The following is a 26,773-nucleotide window of genomic DNA, read 5'->3' on the forward strand; positions in this document are numbered from 1 at the left end:
CGAAAGCACATGGAGAAATGGGTACTCAAAGAAAGTGGTCAGTCTTATATCTTTCCACCTAGACCCCAAGGCACAGAGGAAACTGTGAGCAGCTGAAGTCTGCGTCCCCAGACTCTGAGTTTCCAATACTCCTGTCAACATTAAGTCTTTGGCTTCTTTCTTCATGAAACATTTCATGTCTCACCCTGCTGTTTAAACTGCTCCTGCATCTATTTCCTCTTAAGCATCCTCCGACTGTTTCTTCCTAAACAATTTCAAGTAGAGAATACTTATGAACAGATAAAACACATATTTTGGATTTGCTCCAACTTTTTTAGAGATACAGGATTTAGAGGTTTCATCTGTAGCAATTCCTGTCTCTTTATATCACTTTTAATGTTTATGCATTTTAATCAGAGGTGATCAAAATATTTCAAATTAAGAGCGAAGATTTAGGGCTCCAATAATGATCTTTCTATACAGTCAAAATTTTTATGTCAATCTTCATTTTCCACAACTCTTTTTCAAATCTGATTAGAATTGGCCTTACATCTAAACAGTAACCAATTTCAGAGTTCTAGGACATTGTTCAGTACTAAGGTTTTTAGAGTGCAGGTAGGTTTTTCTTGTGGTAAAAAGAAATTGCTTCTGCTGTGCAATCTGTATTTGTATAACAACAGCTTGTTAAAAAACCTTACTCTCTGCCAAAGTCACAAACACCTGATTTCTTTGAGAAGCTGAGTGTCTATGGTTTTGAAAAATTCCAGAAGATAAAGTTAGGTTCATCCTGCTTTGCAATGTTTGGAAGCTTGCCACCTGAAAAATAACCTGTGTTACCACATGTGCTATTCCGTGGTGTGGGTTTGTCTAGTTTCCAATCAGAAATTTTCCATCTGGGAAATACTACAGATTTGGATTGGGATTGTAGAAATCATTTGTCCAAACCTAAATAGGTATCTAGGTTCCCTGTAGAGAGCAAGAGGAGAGAAAGAAGAACCTTCAGGTGGTAATTCCTCTAAAATATGATTTATCAAAACATTTTTTCAATCCATGTTAATCATATTAATAAATGCAGACTAAGCCATGTGCCTGTTGATTTCTTTGAAGAACTTTTGTAGCACTGATCTTCAACTACAAAATTGGTATTGACTCTTCTTATTTATCCACACTAACTCTCCTCTTTCCTACAACTTGAAGCAATTTGCTGGCTCAGACTGAAATAGTCTGTACTCTCAAGTGTCCCACAAATCCTTTAAAAGCACACATTTCTAACTTGTCTCCCACCAAGGAAATTTAAGCAATAGTTTGGACACACATCTTACCTCAAAGTTAGTAATCTAAGAATGTCATATTTCTGCTCATTTAAAAAATTCAAAATTACTGTCTTTATTGCAAAATATATCACTCTGGAAGTTTTGTTTCTTGATGTAGAAACCTTATTCCTATTTACCATTTTATATTTTCTCCTTGCCTGTATAGCTGATGTACCCATTGAGATCAGGAACATTTGTTTTATTTTGGGGCCCTGTCTGGATTACTATTTTAATCCTGACTGCATCCAAAATAATTACAATGTTCTACCTTCTTCAGCTGCTCTTTTTACACATCTACACATGAAATATTTAGTTTGGCTTCCTAACTAGGCAAGACTGCAAAGAATTTTGAAATGTTTTACTTTATCACTGTTCTTACTGACTCAATTGGCTTTATCCTCATTTTCCTACTCTTCCTGGGATGATTTTACCTTCCTAATATTCCATTTTAGGTGATTCCATAACACAGTCCTGCACACTTCAATGCTTCCTGTTAGGAGCAGATACGACCACTTAGCCACCTTTGGGGTAAAGCACTCAGTTTGATGATGTCTGCAAAACCAGGAAGATTTTTGGTGACTTAAATTTCTGCATGTATAAAGCAATGTCTAAACCACCTTCTGCCTGAGAATACGCAACTGCAAATATTTTGGTTCTCCCTTTGTGCAGTTCTGATTGCTTTAAAATTCACATTCAAACTGATGTCATCTCGAAAACAGAAAACCGAGACAGAGGGTATGGAAAACATGTCTAATTAGCAGGGAAATTAACTTAATGCTGAGAGGCAACAGGTGCCTAATCGAGCATCCAAGCAATCTCCTCATTTTTAGATCTTTAGGGGTTTTTTCCTTGTTAACTGACAGATGAGAGGCAATGATGATACTGATGAAAAAAAACAGTTATAAAACCTAAGGAAATCCCACAAATAAGGAAGAAATGGCCAAAAGACTGGCAAGGCTGCTCTCAGCAGCAATCAGAGAAGGATTATCTAAGTTGATAAGAAACAAAAAAGTGAGAGAAAGGCACCATCTGTCTTTACCCTTCCCACAGAACGGTCAAACTCCTTTGCCTTGGCAATACCCAGACACACACACCAGCCCAAGGCAACTCCAGAGCAAGAGTCCGGAGAAGCAGGCGTGTCTAGGCAAGAAGCTTTCAAAGGTAAGGCATTTTTGTTTCTTTATCTCCTGAGTTTTAGGGACAAATTTTGGTCCTAAATGAAAAAAATTGTCCTCATAATAGTAGAGCCTGTAGAGGTTTCTGGTCCAGTCCCCTGGCAGTTTCTTCTCCCTGTTAATACTCTGCCTCCCCAACCTACAGAGAGCACAAGCACTCAGAGGAGGTAAATGTTTATTCATTGCAGGCAGAGTGCAGCAATGTTTCTAGTAAGGATGTATGTCGTTTAAGATTTGAATCTACGTGGAATTTTCAAGGTATTCAAAACATTTTCACTTCCTACAAACCCCAAGTTTTGCATTCTTCAGAGAGTACCCTTCTTTGGTGAGTAATGATTTCGGAGCTGTTAAATCTTTACATTATCCCAACCACATGTCAATTAAGGGAGGCATTTTATACAGATTACAAAGATTTGTCGGAGGTGGCCACAGCTTTGTTAAAGCTGTTTTGTGGACATCTTCATAATTAATGGAAAAATCATTAGGAATTCAGTCTTTATTAACCCCTGTAGCTGCAGGGGCCCATTTCATCTTAATTGCATTCATTTGGCACTGGCAGTATTATACGGCATAATCACTAATAAATGATCTTTTAATTTGTACCAATCAAGCGAGCTTGCTTTCATGCCAATATTCCTGTTTCTTTGATGTTGACCTGTCTTGATTTTTGATCATTTGAACTTAAGATGATTTACTGGAAAATCAATATCAATACCAAATCTGCCGTATTCATACATCTGTGGTTAAGCTCAATTTGACCGTATTTTGATTGAAATAAGTAGTGCTTGATTATCCATTCAGATTTTATGAAATAATCAGGTTGGGAAATCTACTCCTGTCTTCTTATTCAAAGGCAAATAATTAGAAACTGTAGGAAAACTGCAGAGCTGGGACAGCATTTGAAGTAACACTTCAGATCCCACTAATTAACCAACTTTGTCTGTAATCTCCTAGAGGCCTCCACCAAGAGAGTAATATGCTATTACCCATTTAGCAAGGCCAACAGGGGCTTTGGCTACAGTTGTTAATAAGAAAATCTGAGACAGTTTCTCTCATTATACCCCCTGTCAGCACTGTCTCTGCAGTATAAAATAGCCATCATTGTTCTGTTGGTCAGTTAACCAGAAACCAGACTACTGTAAAAAAATACTTTACAACTAATTGAAAATGACTGAAACATTCCCTTATCAACCAGTTGCTTTGTGTTATTTGAAGAAAATATAAATGTTAGTGAAGGAGGCCAAACACAAAGTTCAGTCTCTTTAATGAATACCCCCTGCATGAACGAGAATTACTGACTTAGCTAAAGAGAAAAAAACCCTTATAGTTATTACTTCAACGCCTTGGTTATGAATTAAAGGGAAAAAACCACACATGATCTCTTTCCTAATATTATAGCACTTACTCCCTAAGTACTGAATTAAATTATTGAGAATTTACAAGTAAATCTGTTTAATTACTACGAGCAATATGGGTCTTGTCTAAACTCTTACTGAGCTGTTACATGCTGATACAGCTCCACTACTGGCTGTGAAATAAATAAATAAATGATGTAGTGCATTCTGAGGTGTGGGAGGGAATGAGCTGGACCACTGCAGCTTCATCATGGGAGGGATTGCAAGGGTTCCCCCTGCGCCTGGGTCACTGCCTCGACCCTCACTGTTTCGCTTGCAGAAACTTTGGATGACTGATCTCCTTCCTTAAGTCGCTGTTGATTTGGGGCAGCCAGGTCTGAAACAATCCCCAGCTGCAAAAGGGAGATGAAGTTGGGAATGTGTGCATGTGTGTGTGTGTGGGCGTGGGTGTGGGGGGGGGGGGGGGGTGTACATACAAGTTAAATGACATTTTATTTTACCGCATTCCAATTTTCAGTGCAAATATTATAAGTCCATGAAATGCATGAGCAAGATTAAAGAACTGATCTCCAGTTGTTGAGATATGTACATGTGGGAAGCAAATAAAACAGTTTCAACACTGTCAGGCAGTGGCATTGCACAGAAGACTTTCCAGGTTTGGGGGACAGAGAGGAATGCAGAAAACACTTTAATCTGAAACTGCAAGCATGAAATTGCTTCCATTAAGCTTGACTTCCTGATTATTGTGTAACATTATCAAAAGGCACACTTAAGGCTGTTTTGATACCCTAAGTGTACATTACCATTTCTAAACAAATTTAAAATTAATAATGACTGCCCTTGATGTATAATGCCTGATAGTTACTGTGGTTTGGAGGGGTTTTTTACAGCAGTTCTGTGAAGTCATCTGTCTTAAAAGATGGATCAGTAGTCTCACCTTTAAAATTATACTACAGCTACTTATTTGGGAATTTTGACAGAAGAATATTTATAATAGCAGCAACTGAGCTTTTGCTGCTGCTGAGCTGGTTGCCTGCCCCCACAAAGTAAATTTTACGTATAGGTTCCAGAAAAACTGCTTGCCTCATCTCTGTAGAGGAAGGAAGACAGTATTCACTCAAATAATTAATCATTCACATAGATATAAACACACCAAATTTATTAAACTACAATAATTGAGGGTGGGGTGGGGACAGGGGGAGTGAAATCACCTTTATCAATAAATGCTGTAGCTCATAATTACTTGTATCTGTTTGAGCAGTTCTTCAGATTACTAACTCAAGTATTTCTGTCTTTTCGACTCAGACAACTCTGATTTCTCTTTAAGCATGAGCCAGACAGCAGATTTTTCATTTTATGGCTATGCCTTTTAAAAGTTCAAGCAATAGCCTCTAATTTAGTCTGTCTGTGCACTAATCTTAGTCCAACTCCTTATATTCATCTTGTTTGCACTCTGAAGAACTGTTTTCTCCAAATGACCACTCTAAGTCATAGCTTAGCACTCTTCTGTTGTTCAATGCTCACCTCAGTGAAAATCCCAGACTCTTGCTAATATTTTAATAGCATGGATGTAAAAATCTTTCCTTGCTTGCTGAAAATCTTTTGGATAAACAGTGACACATAGAATGTCACCACATATTTTATATTTTCAAATAGTATCTCATGGCAAGTTTCATGCACACAGTTTGATGTTTATTATGACATGTATTGCCATGTGATTAGACATATTTTATTCTGATTAAGACTATTAATGGCTTCCTTGAGACTTTTTTCCAGCATTGAATATATACATACACAACATTCCCTTGAAATCTTTGCTTGTCTTATTAGAGAAGTCTTTAATACCTCCTCTTAAAAAAATGTGCAATGCATGAAATACATTCACTCCTATAGTCACTCAAGAGAATAAAAAATATCTGTCCGAAAGAATCACATGCTACTTATTGTATAGATCTACATATAATTTTGCTTGATTTCATTCCAAGTGCTTTCTGGAAAAAGCATAAAAAAGATTCAAGATAGAACTTGAAAAACTGAATGAAAACAAATGTCTTCCATGCAATTCTCTGCATGAAGCTCACTTTTAGCTTTCAGCAAGCTTGCAACCTCGTAAGTCTCACCCCTAAAAATTATTTTGATGTAAATAAGAGCAATGAAAGATTTGTGAACTCTAAAAGTATTTCTAAGTTGGATTTAATTTTAATGAGATGGAAAGTTGAGCAGAGTGATTTTATTCACCAGCACATGCCTCTATTACTTGACTGAAGAACAGACACTGCACATCCCATCATAAAAACTCCAACCTTTTTGCCTCAAATCCTTGCTGGCCATGCCAATATTTTGCATGTTTATTATTCTCATCATGGATGAGTATTTATATCTGTTCTGAATTTGTTCTCCTTTAATTTTCATTTATGTTCCTCTTGTCCTAGCTTCTTGTGCTGGTCTGAAAATAGCAGCTCATGTTGACATTATCTGTTCCATTTAAAATTTTAAATACTTCAATTAAATCACCTCTTAAGTGATTTTTCTTTCTAGACTTCATAGATTTAGAAGCTTGTCCTTAGAACTTATGCCTTCAACCTTGCCATCTTTTCATGAACAGCAATATCACATCTATAATACATATCAAAGGTAACATTGTGCAGCTTGAGTGTTGTCTCTAACTTTCTTAAACGCATATATTCTGCTGCCCTGGCTGACTGTCCTAGATGGAATGTCTTTGGAACCACTTTTAAAAGGGTCTTGTCAAAGTCAACTGCATTACTTATATTCTAGTCACCTTTACATGTGCTTTATATTTATTATACCAGTGTTCAGCAATTTATGGTTTTTAACGTTAGTTCTTAAAATCTTGTAAATATGCATTTAGTGGATGGAGAAAAAAAATTAAAATTTAACTTTAATGTTATTCATTACTATTTATCTTCTCTATTTGGAATAGCCCTTCTTAATGTGCTTTGTTCTTATAGAAATCTACCAATTTCTAATTTGTGGTTCTTAGACTCATAGTTACACACCTTCAAATTCCTTCTACGCTATTTCCAAATCAGATACAAGTCCCTCAGTAAAATACCACTACAGCCACATTTTCAGATTTTATAACAAATAGTTTATGCAGAACATAATTTGTAGAAGTACTGTAATAAATTAGAGGACTTATTACAGAAGTATTCTTCAATTTCAGTATCTAACCAGCAGAGGACTGCCTACTTTCCATAACAGAAAAATTCAGAAAGATCATGGAGGTAGCTGGAGAACAGCAACTCATCCGTGGAGAAAATGTTAAATAGAAGGTAATTCAAGTGAAGAATCCTTTCTTTGGTGTGCTGTAATTATAAACATGTCCCTCACATGCTTCTACCTTCTGTTCATCCTCCAGGCTGTGTTGATACCAGGGCTTGCTCTACCCAGGTGCAGCACGTTCCATTTGGTCATGCTAAAATTCATGACATTACCATGGAATGGGAGTGGCCACTCCTCATCAGCTATGTCTACCACACCAGCCAGGTGATGCTATCACCAAGTTTGTGAGGCTTCACTCAATGCCTTCACCTCTGTCATTAATGGAGATATTAAATAACACTGGACCCACCACAGACCCTAATATTAATCATCACTGATATCCATTGGGACTCTGAGTCACTGACCACTACCCTCTGGATGTGACCATCCAACCATTTGCTTATCCAACACTTCACTCATAAATCCATCTCTTTCCAATTTAGACAGTCATGAGGCTTTACAGCCTCATGTCAGAGGCTTTACAGAAGTCCAGCAACTCCAGAAGATGCAGCTACTCCATCATAGAAGACCACTGGGTTGGTCAGGCAGGATTTGACCTTTATGAAGCCATGCTGACTGTCTCAAAACGCCTTCCTGTTCTCCATGTGCCTTGGCTTCTAGAAGGATATGTCCCATGATCTTCCCAGGCAAAGATGCACAGCTGACAGGACAGTAGTTCCCAGGGTTACCCCTTTTTAAAGATGAGTACACTGCTTCCCCTGCTCCAGCAGCCTGGGACTTCACTAGACTGCCATGACTTTTCAAGTATTACAGAGAGTGGCTTGGCAACTACATCAGCCAATATTCCTTGTAAGGGAGATGCTCGTGTCCCTGATTCACCTTTGTTGCCCTCCACTGGACTCATTGCAGTACCTCTATGTCTCTCTTGTCCTGAGGAGCTCAGAACTGGACATAAAATTCCAGATGCATCCTCACTAGGGCTGAGTAGAGGGGCAGAATCACCTCCCTTGACCTGGCAATGTTCTTCCTAAAGCACCCTAGGAAGGTGGCCTTCTTGGCCCCAAGGACACATGGCTGTCTCAGGGACAGCTTGTTGCCCACCAGGACCCCCAGGTCCTTCTCCACAGAGTTGCTTCCCAGCAGGTTGGCCTCCAGCCTGTACTGGTGCATGGAGTTATTCCTCCCCAGGTGCAGGACCCTGGATTTCCCTTTGTTGAATTTCAGACAGTTTTTCTCTGTCCATCTCTCCACCCTGCTGAGGTCCTTTCCAAGGGCTGCACAGCACCCTAGGGGATTCTCCACTGCTCCCAGCTTTGTGTTATCAGTGAACTTACTGAGCAGCCATCTGTCCTTTTTATCCAAGTTGCTGATGAACAAGTTAAATACTGGGCCCAGTATTGAGCTCTGGGCATCACCACTAGTGACAGTTCTCCAACTGTGCCACTGATCACAGCCCTCTGGCATCTGCCATTCAGCCATGTCTGAACCATGGAATCATTCACGTTGGACAAGACCCTTAAGGTCATCAAGTCTAACCATTAACTCAGCAGACACAAGTCTACCATTTTAAATCACGTCCTTAAGCCCTGGCAGCGTGGCAGCCCCGCCAGCTGGGACACACAGCTCACTAGTGCAAATGGAATGCCTTTGGCTTTGACTGTTTCCTGGAGCTCAGTTGGTTCCTTTGCAAAGCTTTGCCGTGCTTCACAGGTGTACCAGCTTGATAAGACCTAGCATAAAACTCATCACAGAGTGGTGCACTGTGCAATGTAGGCACACATGTCTGATCCTTAGAAGCAGTCATGGCATGGGTCTGAGTCTCACCTGGAGCAAAAGGTCTCAGGGACCTTCACTTGCCCGTGGCGAATGTCCAACCTACATCTGGGCTTAGAGGAGCCCTGAATATCAGTAATTTATCCCTGGCTGCCTTGAGTCAGTTACTAACTGAGTCTGGCAGACTCTGTTTCACAAAATCCTGCTTCCTCCATACGCTGCTGGAGGCACAGCACAGAGACAACCACAAAGTTCCATCACCACAAATTCTCTGTGTAAAAGCAAACTACTTTGTTTCTCAGCCTGAAGTTGCTCAGTAAAACAGACTGAAGGGAGGGCAGAATCTGTGCCTCCAACATGTGGTTATTTCCTCATCATTTGAACTAAATATGGAGGCAGACAGATTTACATGAGAGTGCATTTGAAAAAGGGATAAAATGTTCGGAAAGGAAAATGTTGTCATATAGCTCCACTGCCTACAAAACAGATGAGAGATTTTGTTTGGCTTCTCCTGTGACACTCTGCAAGACACAGCAAATGTACTGGATTTGTTTAAAAGTTGCAAATGTGTGATTTGGAAGTATCTTTTAAAACTTTTTTTAAAAGAAGGAATCCCATCTTACAACTAGCCTTCACAATGTGCTCTTGGGCACCTTTTTTGGCATTGTGCTGTCAGAGCATTTGATTTGCTGTCTGCATGTGATGTTATGTGCCATATTGTCACAACTTAGGAAGAAGCAGTAAATTGAAGTCGAGTCCTCATTGGAATGAAACTCCCATTTTAAGGAGAAATTCAGATCTATTCAGTTTGACCTTGGAACTTGAATTAAATCTTTAGAAACTCAACTTTCTCAAGGGAAGTATAAGGTTTGTATGAGACTGGATATATTAAAAGCTTACACAGTTGTGGTGTAGTGCACGTGCTAGGATGGTTAATTTTTAATTTAGAGGACAATGAGAAAATCAAAGGGTTTCACCTGAACTAATTTTCACAGAGCTAATTTGTTATACTCAAAGCTGGTTTATAAGCATTTAACAATCCATTAAAAGCAGTATTAAAAGCTCAGTTGTGATTTTTACTGAAACATTTTTGTATGTTTAACCTGATTTGTGAATGGATTTTTTATAGTTTGGGGTGGTATCATAAAAATGCACATAAGCCTAGACTGGATTCCAATTTTGTATTGTAATAAGCAGAATTTTATGTATGGGTCTGTATGCACATTCAACAAATCATTCAGAAAGAAAAATCAAGTGGATGTGGTTATTGAAGATGAGGATGGCATTTACCTGCTCGAAATTTGATGCATATAATACATAAGGAGTTGTCCTTGCTTCAGCCATAAAACTAATCCATTTAGATTGTCATGTCAGGGAGTTGGGCACAAAAGGTTTCTGCGAGAGTACAGCATTCACCACCTCAGCATAGCAAAGCAGAACCCACAGTGGAAAGCAAAGCCAGGACACTTGCTCCTGTCCTACCTGCAACAGGGTCCTAAATCCTCTCTCAGGACTGGGAAAGTGTACTTGCCCTGCTCCCACACAGAGAGGCAACAGGGATTCTGAGATTTCTAATATGGCCAAATGTTTTTCTCCTGCTATCATTGCTGAGTAAATGCTGACTTATCTTCATTAAATCTGCATGCAGCAAATCAATAAGAAGTTGGGGGGCTTGTTTGTAGAAGTATCGGAATCATTTTGGCATGCTGTTAACATGTTGATGACTCACTTTAGTGTGAATTCTGGAGTTGCCAGGAAATATTGCTAAGGCTATCTAAGTCTAGCTAATGCAGAAATGATAGGTACACTGCAATCCATGTGTCATGGTAAAAGGGAAGGAAAATAAAAACCTCCCAGTGCTTACAATTCCTTGAATTGCAGTAAGACATGGGGTTTAGGCTTAACTGCATTTTATGTCTGTGCTTTTCTAGAGGGGAAAAAATGGACCTGTGTATTTTTCTCACAGTAAGGAATGCGGATGTTTAACCCCAGAAGTTCCTTCAATTCCACAAAGTAGCAGATGTACCATTTGTAATGTGTGATGCTCTGTGAGTGCTGCATTTTTGTGCCCTGGAGTGTAGGAATATGACAAGGAGAGAAGCTACCCACAAGGAATGAGGAGGTGGAACAAGATAGGAAGTGGATGTGTTCAGTGCAGGATGCACAGTACAAGGTTTAGCAAGCTGGGATAAGTCACACAGTAGGGCCAGCCTGGAAAAACACTTCCAAGCAGCATTTTGTCAGGCACCCTGTCTTTTTTTTTTTTTTCCTTTGGACCTAATGCTAGGTAGATTACGGATTTCTCTGCTAATTTGCAGAAAAACAGTATTTTCACCAGTATCAGTGTCCATAGCTCATCAACTCCGTATTTCATAGAAACATAGAATGGTTTAGGATGGAAGGAACATTAAATATTAGCTAGTTCCAACCCCCCTGGCATGGGCAGGGACACCTTCCACTGGACCAAGTTGCTCAAAGCCCTATCCAATCTGGCCTGAAATCCCCTTCCAGGGATGGGGAGTCCACAATGTCTTGGGGCAAAATGTTCCATTGAATTGCCACCTTTTCAGTGATGAATTTCTCCCAAACATTATCATTCAAACCTTCTTCTCAAATTATTGCCTCTCCTGAGCATGGAAGAAGTTCAGCATTGACGGTCCCTCTCCCTTGGATGCTCAAGACGATCTGTGCATGTTAATTGCAGTGGTGACTTTCTTATGTGGATTTTCCATCAGGCTCAAAGATAAAGCATCAGATGGGTGATACTGAACCAAGGACCTAAGAGCTGAAGTCTCTGAAATACCATCAAACCAAGCTATGTTCCTCAGTTGTTTCCATTTTACTAGAATTATAGGATACACACAAATGTGCAACTTAAAGTATGTGCAGTACCCTGGTACAAAGGAGTTACTGTTTGAGACTTTGGAAGTTCACAATAATAGCCACAGGACCAAAATATTTTTAAAGGTCAACAGAACTCCAGTAATTTATGCATCTCTCTTCTGAGAAGTTATTATCATATGATCATTTTCATATGTAATTACCTTTTTCCTTTTTTGCTGATTCACCTCTTAAACCCTTCATCCATATGATTGAGAAGCATCACCATCCCCACCACATAGGGGAGGAAGAAAAGATAACATCAAACTATATATCTGATCTATAAGTCTGATTTTTTAGTCAATAGAGGCAGTTTCTGATCTTTGTCACTTGCAGAGGGAGAGGGAAAATTCACTGAAACAACCAGCGATTTTTTTTATGGGAGAAGAGTCAGAAGGGGGTGGGGTAGGACATTGAGAGTAGGAGCCTTTGTTCAGTGAAACAAATGTTCACACCAGAATACAGATAAAACTTTATGTATTATTAAAGAATACATTTTGCTGTTGGAAAAATGTAATGCAACCTGGAATCATTTATTCAAACTGGTAATTCTTTTCATGTTGTCACATTACAAAAAGTCTTGATGTGTCTTGTGTCTGACTGAAAATACAAAACACTGTGATAAAGGCACCTAATAAGAAGGACTATATTTTCATTAGCCATAACACCAATGCAAAAATTACCAAAAAAAAAAAAATATAAAAGGGAAAAAGTCCCACATAAATTGATGGGAAAGGGGAAAGGGGAAAAGCAAAGATATTCTGATAGGTCATTTTTTTTTTTTCCATACATGAGCATTTAGACTACAGTAATCTACCAGGACTGTCAAATTTGATTGAAAGATAATGCAAGATTTTTTTTCTTGACACAATTTATAGCATGTATCCATTAGGAATAATTATGGTTGCATGATTTTGCTAGCTGTTATCTCTACAAGTGTTACTAATGGTTTTATCAATTACTCCCTGTCCAATAACTGCATGGTTGTAACCTAATTTAAAGACACTCTATCACTAGGCTGATTTGTGTAGTAGTAAATGACAGCATTTGAGACACCAGCCAAACGACTCACTTCAGTGACTTAGTTAGTCTCTAATAATTAACAATTAGTAGGTACCTAGGAAAAGCTCAAGAGAATAGAGCTCCTATGTTTCCCTTTCTTATCTAAATACAAGAAGTTACCTAGACAATCTCCTGTAAACATAAACCTTTAAATAAATTCTCCTTCTGTGGCTGATAAAAAATGTGCTTTATTAAAGGTGAAGAGTTGAGGAATAAAACAGAACTGAACTTTAGGATCCATGGTTGTAAGACACAGTGACAATCTAAGGAGGAGATACAGGATTATACTTTGAGGTTTCGCTGTTAGTGCTATAGTTCAAAAGCAAAGCCAGTGTGCTAAAACAGGAATAGTGCTGGCAAAATTGTGCTATTTCCTTGAACTTTAGAGGAAAAATGCTGGATGTGCAGAAAGAAGCACTTCATTACAGATCATTAGAGAGGTTTTATGTACAGCTCAGAAAGGTATTGCCCGCTCAGAACAGACTGGAAAGAAGTCTATTTTAAATGAGTGTAAAAGATGGTATTCCTCCAAGGATGTTATCTCTGAGGATTTTAAAGAAATTTTCCATTAAAAAAATCTCTCTTCTTAAATAAGACTTTGAACTATAAGTTTAAAGCAGGATCTTGTACTCTGCAAGAAACTATTTCTATGTAGGCACAAAGATATTTAAAATAAACGTGAGTGTACAGGGGTTAAGGTTTTTACAGTGCACAGTCCTTTGCACAGTCCATCAGTATATATGAATCTAGCTTGATGGGCAAAATTGCCCAGAATAATTCATCATTTTGGTTATTGTGTCAGATCTTAGTACATCATCTCTTTCAGATTATCCAAGATCCCAATGTAACAATCTTTCCCTAGGAGCCTTGAGGGTTGTATGTTTATAAAATGCTGCACTTTACCCACTCAACAGTCTGATGACATTTTCAGGCTTACATGCAAAACCAATATCTGCTATGAAACTTGCACATTCTTCGTAGGAACACAGGAGCTGCCACACTGGATTAGATCAGTGATCCATCTAGAGTGGTTCCTGTCTCTGACAGATGCCAAATCCCAGCTGCTTTAGAGGAAGGTGTGAGAAACCTCATCAGAAAAAATCTCTGGAAGCACCTGCCTGTAAAGGGAGTTGCTTCTTAAACCCTTAGTAAGTGACTGGTTTATGCCCTAAAGCATGGCTGCATATATGCTTTAAAAATTACAGGGTTTTTGTTATAATTACAGGAGCTGTCACTATCCTTGTAATATTTGTATTATATTCTTGATCTCAAGGCTATGTCTAGATTCCACAGCACAGTCCCACTTCCCTGATCATTATCCAGGTTGAGGGCTGACCCAGACAGGCTGCAGTTTGCTTTTAGGCAATGCGGTCAAGTTTCTTTCTCCTGGGATCCAAGTCCTGCCCAGAGATGGGGAGATAAAGAATGCCTAGTTCCCAGCCTGACAGGGGCTCTCAGATCACACAGTTTAAAATAGTCACAGAAACCAAGCTGCCATTAATTAATTCAGCTGGGTTGGTTTGGACATTTTTTAAGTCTCTTCTGTTGTATTTGAATTTTCTTTCTTTTTTTGTTAACCCCAAGCTTTAAATTCATAGAAACAGTAAGCAGCCAGACTCCTTTTTTTCCCACTAAATATTTTTTATCTTCATTACTTTTACCATTTTCTGGTTTTCACCCACAGTCTAAAGCAAGCAATCCTATTTTCTTTTTTATTTTCTTAACTTATACTCAACCATCTAAGCATTTCATTGCCATTTTCGAAGCTCTTTATTTTCTGAGATACACTATACAGCATGCTGAGTGTAACATTCATTTATCTAATGTCATGAAAATAATTTTAGTTCTGTTCTCTGCCTCCGAATGTATCCATAACATAAAAATTATTTAATAATGTTAAATGACAAAATGCATGCCTCCAATTTTAGCTTAATCTGATGACAACATTCGTCAGATAGTAGAGCATTTGTCCCTTCAATGAGCTCATAAAACAGTCTCAATTCTGGGTTGCCAAAGACAGAGATGGTCTTCAAAATGTAGTTTTAACCTCACCCACCCTTCCTGGTTCATCTGCATATTCTTTTGAAAACCACTCATTGAGTATCTGTAGCCCAAATGATGTCATCAGGCACAGCATGCAGCCACTACAAGTGGGACAATTATAATTTTTGTAGCTGATTAATCATCATGAAAAAGTAACAGTCAATTGACTCAATCATACATCCATGGTGATTAATCACACTTCACTTGTGTTTTTTACAAGTATTTTACCGACAGTGCAGATGTTGGATGATTTTTCTCCTTGAGCCTTTTCCTTGGTCACAGATGTTAAGTAATCACCTTGTCCTGATACTTGACTTACCTAATTTTTTCTTCTTCAAGCCCTTAAAAACAAATGTGCTTCTTACATGGAAAGAAAATGTTATTAATTTTTTTTACAAGTCTATTAATATTTGAAATCACCACAATTGTCATTTGTAGTCTTAGATGTTTTCAATAAGCACATTGCTCTTAAATCTGTTCTCTGTTACACATGACAGCAGGAGTACTAATAAAACCCTGACAGCAGCAGGTAACAGAGTCCATCTTATTCTTAGGCCACAGTTAGAGCTTCTAATCCAAGTGCATGAAGTCTCACTTGATTTTAACTAATTGGCATCCAGGCACACAAACAAGAAAACAAGAATCTTATGACATCAAAATATTTCATTTCAGAGATACTGGCTGGTAGATTTTAGTCTTAGCCTTGGTTAGAAAGGTAAGGGAAACTGCTGAACTGCCTCAGCAGATGAAAGTGTTACAACATACAGTTAAAACCCTACTAAGGATATTTTCCATGGAATTGCATCTATACTGATGAAGCTGTGAGAATTTAAAACCACCGTCTCTCCTATAACCATTATATTCTATTGGGATATGTCACATGTGCATATAGAGAGATAATTTTGTTTTAAGGCGTGCAAGTCAATTTCTAGGTGATTTTCAAAGATTTATTTCAGAGGACCCCTTATAGATAAAATCTATATATTTCCCAGGCTGCCCTCAATACTGCAGATGGAAATGCGTAGGGCAAATAAGTTGTTTACCTCAAACGATGCAAGCCTCAGTGACTCTAACCACGTTTCATCCTTCAGAAAAAGCCAAAGATCCTCATTCTATTTAAAAAAAGTATTGTACCAACCTCTTTACCCAGCCTTAGATCACTGTTAAGATCAATGCATACACTGGAAATTGCTTTCATGAAAAGATGACACAGCTGCATTGAATTCTGCACTAGACTCCAGTCTTGATACTGTTAATAAAGAGCCTAAGGTTGGGTATAATTGTTAATACACTAATTCTAAAAATCCACTCAAATGTCACTTATAATCAGGATTTTCTACTGTGCTAGGACCCCTGGGGAAACCTTTGAAGCTGTGAATGGTGTACACGATGACAGGGATGAACATAAGAAGGTAGAAGGCCACCGATGTTGTTTCGCTTAGTTGTATAAAAGTATCATGTGTATAAAAACTTAGAAATACTGGCAGCTAGGAAGATGGAAAAGCAAAGCGTGAGATAGAAGGAACACCCAGATCCAGAAGGAAAAGCTTTACACTAAACCCAGTTATTTCAAAGCATTAGGGGGAGAGATGAAGAAACTGTATGGCTTGTAATTTACAGCAGAAGTGCTAAGGCAGAAAAGACATTATAAAAGCTTTTCATCAAGAAGACATCCATGACATAAAACTATTTAAAACAATAAATCAAAAAAAATTAGTCATTTTATTAGCAGTAGAGATGAACTTTACACCAGATGTGAAAAAGTGGGATGGCTGTGAAACCTTGAAAAGGAAAATGAGAGTAACAGAGTAAATTAATATGCAATATCAAAAAAAAATCTTTGAATGTAAATCAGTGATTATAAATTAATTAGCTTTTAATTTTATTAGAGCTGCACACACTTATTCTCTTGTTTTATAATATCTTTGGTATTATTATGTATAACATTCTGAAATGTAACTTTGTGTACTTCCTCTCAGTTCTTGTTGCACCTTATTTATGATTCCTGCTTGGGCTGGTGTGAAGTGAATTCATATCCCTCAATAATGAAGTACAGAAGAGTTGGACAGACTTTTCAGAGTCACAAGGCCTGCTGTAAAAAAAAATCCCTCATGAATCTTTTACAGCTATAAGCAGCCTGGCATAGGTAATAGCTCTACTGCTAGGGGAATTTTGGCCAAAAATATTTTTCAAAGCTCTTGAGAAAAAGAGGCTGTCAGGATATATGTGTGGTGGTGCTAGAAACAGTTGTTTTCATTAAGGGTAAGTTTTCTCAGTTTTTGTTTGGAATAACTGACTGCCAGAGATAATAGTTGCTTCCTACTCATAGGATCACAGAGTGGGTTGGAAAGGACCTCAAGGAGAACCTAGTCCCAACCCCCCTGCTGTGGACAGGGACCTTTCAGTAGACCAGGTTGCTTAGAGCTCTATCCAACCTGACATTAAACATTTCCAGAGATGGGCATCCACAACTTCTCTGGGTAACCTGTTCCAGTGCCTCACCACCCTCACACAAAAGTTTTTCCTAGTATCTAATCTAAACCTACTCTCTTTCAATTTGAAGGCATTTCCCCTTGTCCTGTCACTACATGCCCCTGTAAATAATCTCTCCCCCTCTTTCTTGTATGTACTGGAAGGACAACACAGGATTTTTTAACTCTTCCACCAATACAATTGAATTTGAGGTGTAGGTTGGTCATTACTCACTTGCATGGATTTCTGCAGAGGGAACAAGAGCTGGACTGGGAGCTTCTCTCCCAAGATTTCTTTTCAGTTAGAGTGCAGATCACATAGGAGATTTCAAACCATTTAATTGATGGCAGAATATGGCAACAGCAAAGAGGGAAATAAAGTGATGCTGAAATAACAATTGGAAAAAGAGGTATTTTCCCGCTGTAGAAAAGTGCACGATGGAAAAAAGAGAGGAGATTACGAAAAGCCAGGGGGCATGAGGTGGGGCTTGTGAGGGCAAGAGATTCGGAAAGAAATAAGACACTTAGAGAGTGGGAAAAGCCTTTTTCTGATGTGGAAATGCAAATTAGGTTTTCTGGATGTCACTGCTCCTCTAGTCTTGGTGAATATGTAGCTGTGAAACTTGCTGCCAGTGTGACTAGTTCCCTTGTAGGATCGACACTCTAATGACCCAGGCTGTGGTCAGGGGCAATCCTTCAGCTCACCAAGTCAGGGACTGAGCAGAGGGTCACTTTAGAGCCCTCTAGACATCAGCACAATACCAAGCAATGAGACCTTTTGATGCAGACTGAAAGAGGAGCAGGATTCAGTTTGTGTCTAAGCAACAAACCAGGAGAAATTCATGCAAGTAAATACAAGCTTCCCAGGACCAGGTAAATCTGTAATTAACTCTACTTCCTAGGTATATCTTGTAACTTTGGTGCAGCTGTTAAGATGCCTGAGGAGCCAATCTTAGAGCCTGGACCCCTGAGACCTGTGTAAGAGACCCAAGCCTACCTTATAACAAGGTAAATGAATCAGCAGGGCCCAGGCAGGCTGTTTAGCAACAGTCTATTGGTTAAAATCCTCACGTCGATGCAGGCTGTTTTCACTTTCAGCAGAACAGCATTTTCCAAAAATGTGCTGATCAGCTCTAATTATCAAGGTTACAAACTGAATCACTCAAAAGGTAAGAAATGCCAGAATCTGTGCTGCCTGGGTAACCTTGCTGCTCACATGCACACCCTTTGCACATGCCTTATGATACAGTCTATAATTATCTGATTGCTTGTTATTTTTGCCCCTGTATCATTGGAGGAATGGGATGCACCTGCAGCAGGGATGAATCAGAGTTAAGCAGTGAAGGTGGTTGCTCTCCTTAGACATCCTGTTTTGGTTGGTGTAAAGACATGTAGGCTGAATACAGTGGGCAAAGAAAGTTTAAGGCACGAATTATGGCAAAAAATGCTGATCAGAAGACCTAGCTCTAGCCAAAGCTCCACCATGGGATTCCTCCAAGGTTCTGGTCAAATCACTTAAGCTAAATTTTGGACAGATGATTCTTCAGAGGAGACCCAAACTGCTCTGAAAAGCAATGCCTCAGAAGGAGATGAAGGAGATTTATGAAGCCAAGAAATACCACCTTTATTTTGTGCTTTCTGTGTACCTCAGTTTAGACCTTGGGTTTTGATTTAGAGAGCTTTGGAGCAGTCACACCTGCAACCAAAATCAATAACGGGAGCTGTACTTTGACGGCATAAAGCATTGTACAGTGCAATGCTAACATCTCTGTGGGGAAAAACATCCAAATGCAGATCCTAAACTCTGCTAGCTGGGAACACAGAGCTAATGGAAAACCTGGACCTTCATGTCCCTGTACCCTGATTCTCCACCTAGACAGTTTGAATAACAATCATATACCTCACACACCAAGGACATAATGAAAATAAATATAATGTATGTCTGAGAAGCATACAGACTGTAAAATAAAAAGCCACAAGCAAATTAATAGCTTTGTCTTCAGAGCAGAAGAGGCAAGTGGTAAATAAGGCACAAAGCCAAGAAAAGCAATGAGGAGGTGCCAGATAGCTAAATAGAACATTACACAGCACTGATGCTCACTGTGCCCTGAAGGAGGAAGGGATCCCAGGGAAAAGTAGCAGAATCTTTTTATCTAACTGAAGATTGCATCAGAAGACATGGACAGAGAGAGGTGATAGCCAGTGTTTGATGACACAGTAAATCCAGTTTAAGGCTTCCTAGAACTGGGAAATAGGCATAGCACCACAATAAAAATGGTGGTTAAGTTTGATTTTTTTTTTTCCGAAAAACCACAATTTTAACAAAACTTGGGTAATAATCACAAATTTTAAGTTCATAAACTCAGGTTTTATGTTTGTTAAAGAATTATTCTTCTACAGGAGACAATATGTAAAGATAGGACCGACACAGGTATTTGATTTGGAGTTTGAAGTGCTTGGTGTGCATGCATTGTAATGGTAATGCTTCTGAATGGGAAACCTAGCACAGGTTCTAAACATTAGCCTGTCTTTGTCTACTTGATTTTGAAAACTTAAAAAATTTAACAGACCTTTCCTCCACTCTCCTGTCTGTTGTATGGAGGCTGTGTAGAGTTGCTTGAAACAGTCCATAGCAAACAAGCAGCCAAATTTACCTACTTGCATCACTGTATTCAGCAGAAAGCTTCAAACCCATTCTTACCCTATCTTTGAAACATTTGTATGCTGAAAAATAGAATGCAATATTCCAAAATAACTACATTGTGCCACAACTTTAGTTAAATGATTACTATTCCCTAGTGTTAGAATTTTTGAAAGACTTCCAAGATACAATTTTGTTTTGTTCCTTTTGAAGACGTCCATTATTCTGAATAATCCTTTGGATCAGAAGAAAATTTGAGTGTAAGGGATTTTTCAGAAAACACTTTTCTTTTGCAGACTTAGAGCAGAAAAATTCTGAAAACAATATTCATTGTTATTCTTGTTCAAAATCTTCAGATTTCTCTTTTTGCCAAGTTCAAAATTTTCAACTACAAAAATTCATTTTAAAGCCTGAAATACTTTTTTGTCATTTCTTTCCCCATTCAGTACAGAACTACTCTATGCCAAAGATGAATTTAATCTCCACAAAGCCAAAACTTCAAATCAGTTTTTAACCACATTGCACATTCAATCCCTGAAACAGCAAAGACAGAAACAGAACAGCATTTCAGTAGGCAGTTACCATCAGGACGTTGTGGCACACTCTAGTTTGTTGAAAAAATATAATATAATATCAAACTGAGGCAAAATCTGTTCAGTTCCTTGGCTACATGAATTGCTGGATTAGACAGTGCAAGATGGATAGAAGCTTCTCTAACTTCTCTTGTCACTTAGGTTGCTTCCCTTGTGCCTGTGAACCAGTACAAACTTAAACATAATTAGCTAAACTTTATATTTTTCCCTGCTAAAGTAGCACCAATTTTGAGTGAGACACTGAGCTGCCAGAAGGGTGTATCTCAAGAAACAAGGTGGCCATTTGATTTTCTTGTGACACCGGAGTGCTCTTCAAATGGGACACAACTTCAATCTATACCTGCTCTACAGACACTCCCACTGCCAAGCAGCCAACAGAAGCTTTCATACCGAGGAGACACAGGCACAGAGTGTTCAGTAACTTACAGAGGCATAAACTTATAATGCTTTTACTGTTCTTCCTAAACAACATGAGCAGTGGGCACCCCTCAGCCAACAAACCGTGACACCCAAGCAGCACCCAGAAGGCTGCCCACGGCTCCAGGAGAGCAGGGCAGGAGGACAGTGTGCAGGAAAAACATGGACGAGCTGGGCTCCAAAGAGCAAAAGCATGTCCCACCCATGCTCCCCAAAATCCCATCCCTTTCTTCTTCTGGGCACGTTGAGCCAAAGAGCATCATACAGGCCTTCCTTCTGAAAAATGTCTTTGTAAGTAGTGTTCTGTACAGCAGTTTGTTTTCATGTTTTCATTTTAAATCTTTATTTAGCTGAAAAGCCGTTCAAAGCACTTGAAGGCTGAACTGTTAAAGATCCTCCCATAACATGCTAGCATCATTCCTCTTCAGGATACAGGACTGTTCTCTCAAATAAATTGGTTTGTTGGAAAATATTTTCACACATTTTCAGCTGAAAAAGTATCCCAGTGGAGGAATTTATCCATTTCACATTGCTCATGCACACAAAATCAAGCACAAATGTTTTTAGAGTCTAAAAAATGTATATTTTGTGAAACTCCCATACCAAAAATGGGGAAATGGGGCTCTGACAGGGAAATTCAAAGGCTTAATGTGCTCAGTACAAGTAATCAAGTTCAGGGCCTGAAGTGAAGGAGTCACATGAAATAAGCATAAAGAATCTTGCAGTGGGATTAGGTCATCATCATAAGTTCTTCCCAACTGAAATTTCTATTCTATTCTATTCTATTCTATTCTATTCTATTCTATTCTATTCTATTCTATTCTATTCTATTCTATTCTATTCTATTCTATTCTATTCTATTCTATTCTATTCTATTCTATTCTATTCTATTCTATTCTATTCTATTCTATTCTATTCTATTCTATTCTATTCCATTCCATTCCATTCCATTCCACTCCACTCCATTCCACTCCATTTTGTCTTTCTATCAGAAAAATCTTCATGGAGAAGAGTCACAGAAGAATTCTCTCAGATGTCAGTTAAGTAGCTTTCCTAGTTTACTTTTCATTCTCTCATGATCTCTACTATTGAATTTTATTTGTACTTCTTGTATGCCTTAAATTCTTATAATCAAGTGTTAACATGTGCCATAAGTATATATAAAGTCTTTTTTTCCTCTCTTAGGCCTTTGGTTCTAGAAACTCAGCAAGAAAAAAATCAGAACTTTAACAATTGACTCATTTACTGGCATTAATATTCCTTTGTAGATATTTAGAGTTATACTTTGTGCGCTTCATTTTTTTGCTTTGTTGTTTTGCTGTGTTGGCTGGAAGAACTCTGCTAAAATTTACCTGCCATTCAGTTTAATTTCTTGTGTTTAGGGCTGTACAACATTCCATGTAAAGTTAATCAATACAAGGATTTATGAAACATCGAAACAGAACAGTCTAAAGGAGGAAATTATAGTCAGTTCCAGTTATTAAAGATTTCCTATACTAAATTTAGTATAAGAGAATCCTTATACATCTTCTTTTAGGGTATTTGTCAAGTGCACAGACTGAAGAAACAATTGTTGTTGGTTCCACTGCAATGTGTCTTTATTTGCTGCTTGCTATTTAATGCTAGCTGGAAGGAAGCAAACCATGTCATGTGGAGGTGAAATACTGATTCGATTTTAGTCACTAGCAGCTCTTCCATTAATTTCTTCTGAAATTTTACCTGATGTGCAAACCCTGTGCAATGGAAAAAGAAACAGGAAATTTTATAAGATGAAAATAGGATGAAAATATACATGACTCGGCATCCTTCCTATATTCAGTTGTCTCACATTGCAAGCTACATTAGGTACATATATACATACATATTCATACATATAGACATCTACAGGCATTTATATCAGGTATATATATAAAAGAAAGATCTTCATGTATCATTACCTAGTTTAAATGCAGGATTTGGAGTCAAATACATTTGCTTCTTTTCAGGATTAACAATATATTTGCTAATCTTGTTTACCTTCAATATTTATCAAATACTTTTGCCTCTACTTTCATTTGTTCTCATAACTAATCAGAATGCTTTATACTTTATACAGCAAATTTTATGAAGATATTTGTGTCTCTGAACACTTTGACTATCTAAAACTTATATAGACTTTTAAATATTTATTTTGGAGGACTTGAATATATTCAAGATTCTGGGTTTTGTACTTTAAAAACAAAAAAAGGTTTTATTTTTAAAAAAACTAAGATTTCATTCATATAATGAACTGTCCATTTACACTATATATATATATACATGCATGTATGTACCTATATTTTTATGCACATATGCAAGCACACACACACACATACCCTACGAAGTTTGGTTATCTTATAATAACATTGAAAGTATTAATACCAAAACACTCACCTATCACAATATACTTAATCTGTCTCTTTCATAAATCACCTTGTAAATAATATTTCAATATAAGAACATACAGATCTCTTAAGAACTTCAAAAAAAAGAAATTATCTGCACATGTCAGTGCAAGTCCAGTTACTTGGCTAACTTGTCCATTTCTGTAGGCACTGACCTGAAGTTAAAACACTTCATTTTTTTGTTCTCCCCAAATGTAATCTGAAATCTTAATTAATTACTCATTTTGCTTTTGTGAACAACTTCTCAAACCAAAAATTACCGTCTAGCTTCTATTGCTTCGCTTTCAGTTGCCTAGCATATCTCTGGTACTCCATGACACTTCAGTGAGTTGCTACTGAGTCATTAATGATTTAAAATATTTTCTCATGAAGTTCTGATTTGCAGACAGCTCCTCTTGCCTCTTGTCCTTCCTTCACTTACAAACTGGAACATAATGGGACTTATAAAGAGAAAATAATAAACAATAAAAAACGAATTTCATTGACACACAGACCACACAGAAAACTAGCTTATGCAAAAGGCAGAGTGCTCCAACTATATGTTTTCTTTTTAATATGACAACACTGTTCTGTACACTATTATTTTTAACAAAAAAGTTTAATAATGCAGAATACAATAACAAGCCACAAACAGGAAAACAAGGTGTGGTTCAGTTCTCGTTGTCACTTGCTTCTATCAGACACTGGTTATCAGGCAAAAGGCAAGTTTTCAATTGTTCCAGTTTGTTCATGTTAGTACTACCTTTCTTCCTCAAAATTACTACTCTTTGTTTTTTTACAAGAAGATTCTTTGGAAACAATTATCAGCTGCATTGTGGAGAGCAACTTGTATACATATGAGCAAAACAGACATTTTATCACTGCAATTCATATACATTTACAAGTGGTGATAGTCTTCTGTTAGTTGCACAACAAAGCTTAAGATAATAAAATATTTACTGTAGCCAAAGCTGGATTGCTTGTGAAAAGGAGTAATTTTGGGGTCAAGCAACAATCTTTCTCCTTCAATCCTCATTGGGGAAAAAAAAAAAAAAAAAGTCCAGTCTTTATCTATCTATGTTTCTATTTTCAAATCTTTGTATTTTCCCTTGAGATATATGATATGGGAACCAGAGATAAAGAAAACAACAATAAAAAGATTATATAGTGGTGAACTTTTTCAGAGATCAGAACTGCAGAATATGTTGCGTTGAAATCTCTTTCTGGTGACATAAGAAATAATCTGAGAAGTACTTAAAAGCGTTAACAGGGATGAGACCCTGTCTTTATAGCTGGATAGGATCAGGCTCCTTTTTGGGCTCACTCAGTATGTGCTGTAAGTATTCAATGCCAATATTCAAGACACAATCCTGTAATGTCATTACAAGGTCCCATCACAGTCACTTGCACATTTCCTTTGGCACAGCAGATTTTTTTTTGATGGGGGACAGGGTCAACAGTCAAGAAATCCCTGCCCTCTAATAAGACAGCAGGAAAAGAAAAACACTTGCTAAGCACTTCAGCTGTTCTCAGATTCATAAAAAACATCATGTTGTGGAGATGATAATGTTTCTTTTTCCTGTTGGTCAGCTGCTGGGAAACCTTTGGGAATTTTCTGGGTAAAAGCTCCAAAAACTCTGAGGCACTTCTTTCACTCACCTTGGTAGAGTAGCTATGTCAGAACTTCTGGTGCCATATACACCATCACAGGCAACATTTCCCATTATTCAGGAGGGTGGGACAGGAGCAGCTGTCCTCTCCCTGACATTAAAAATAAGAACAATGAGGAAGCTCTTCAGACCTTCAGAATGTTGATGGCAATCACAAAAAGCATGATGATGTAGACAGTGGCAAGACACTGATGCCCCCAAGTAAGGGAAGAAATTTGGGACCAGAGGACACAAGGCATCTGAATCACTCACTTTGGAAGTTCGGTTTGGATTTACGCTCACGCACAAACCAGCAGCTCCTGGGAATCAGAATAGCACACTTCAGTTTGTGCGTTATGGCAACAGAATCTCCCAGTTCTGCTCTTTCTCTAGTTTTGCACCTTTCACACTGCAGGAGAGTCTTTTTATCAATCTTAGTCTGTATCCCAACCTTCTTGCGTAAAGGTTAAAAAGAATGTATTGATTATACTGTGAAGTGTGCCAATGACATTTCTAAGGTTGTGTCGTACAAATCTATAGATAGCTAGGGAGTGTTCATGCTTGATCAAGTTCTTGTTATTACTGGGAGAAGCTCAAACCTTAACAGATGAAAGATGTTTTTCAAATTACCTAGCTCTGTAAAATATTTTTCCTGATTCACAGCATTTTAACTTCCCCTTGCTCTTAATGTACAACAAATCAGAAGAGTCTGCAGAAAGGAACTGTGATGAAATCCTGGTTATGGGAGATCTGTCATGAGATTCACAGTAGTCAGTATTTCACTTCAGGTTCTTGATATAAACAAGGACTATAAATCTTTGTTTCTAAGCAAGCATTGATCAAGGTAGTGGTGTCAGATCTGCTCCCGGGGCCTTTTCTCCCTGTTTTACAGCAGTCACATCACCCCTGAAGCTATTCTCTCTGCTTCTGCAATGGACAAGGAATTCTGGAGGTCAGCACCCTACTTGACATGGTGCTGGATTCCCCCAACTAACTCCTGACACCATGTCATGGAGTGAGCTGCTCTTCAAAGTTAGTATCAGAGGTGCAGCTGCTGCGGGGTGCAGCTCTACGGCACTTTGGGTCTTGTCAGGCGCAGGCAGAGGCAAGGACGAGGGAGAGGTCTTTTGTATGGTTTCCAAGGATGTTTATTCAAAAGGAAGGTTCAGGGACAAAAGACACAGAAACTGGGAAAGCAGGGACTTTTATACAGCGGAGGTGCAAGGAGAGGTACAAACTCTCACACTGCTGCGGTAAGACTGGGGAGGAGCACAGGGCAAGGTTCACAATCCATAAACCTATGAAGAGACACAGTGGGAGGGAACAATTTAAGCAAACCAATGGGGCTTCGAGGATTAGGGGATTTCCAGGGCAGAGGGGCTGGGATAAGGTGGGATTGACAGCTTGGTGGGAGGACTAGCAGGGAACATTGGGGAACAAGGGGCAGGTTTGTAACAAGGTGGACAACTGAATGGGAGGATACATCTTGGGACAAACCAACAATACAGGGGAGAAATGGAACAAACCATTAAGAACAGAAACACACTGCAACACCTACTGCTGTCTCACTGAGCATTAGTAGGTCCAGGAAAAGTAGCATTGGTGAAGCTTGTCTTCTCATGGATTTGCATGCTATGGTCAGATCTTCCAGTGCCTCTCTGCGGAGCAGCTGTGACTGATGCTCTTCATGCCGCTGAGGCATCACAGCACTTCTCCTCCCAGACAAGATCTCTCATTTGACAAGGATTTCACTGCATCTGAAATTTTTCCCTCA

This window comes from Poecile atricapillus, chromosome 3 (genome assembly GCF_030490865.1).
Source record: "Poecile atricapillus isolate bPoeAtr1 chromosome 3, bPoeAtr1.hap1, whole genome shotgun sequence".
NCBI lineage: Eukaryota > Metazoa > Chordata > Aves > Passeriformes > Paridae > Poecile > Poecile atricapillus.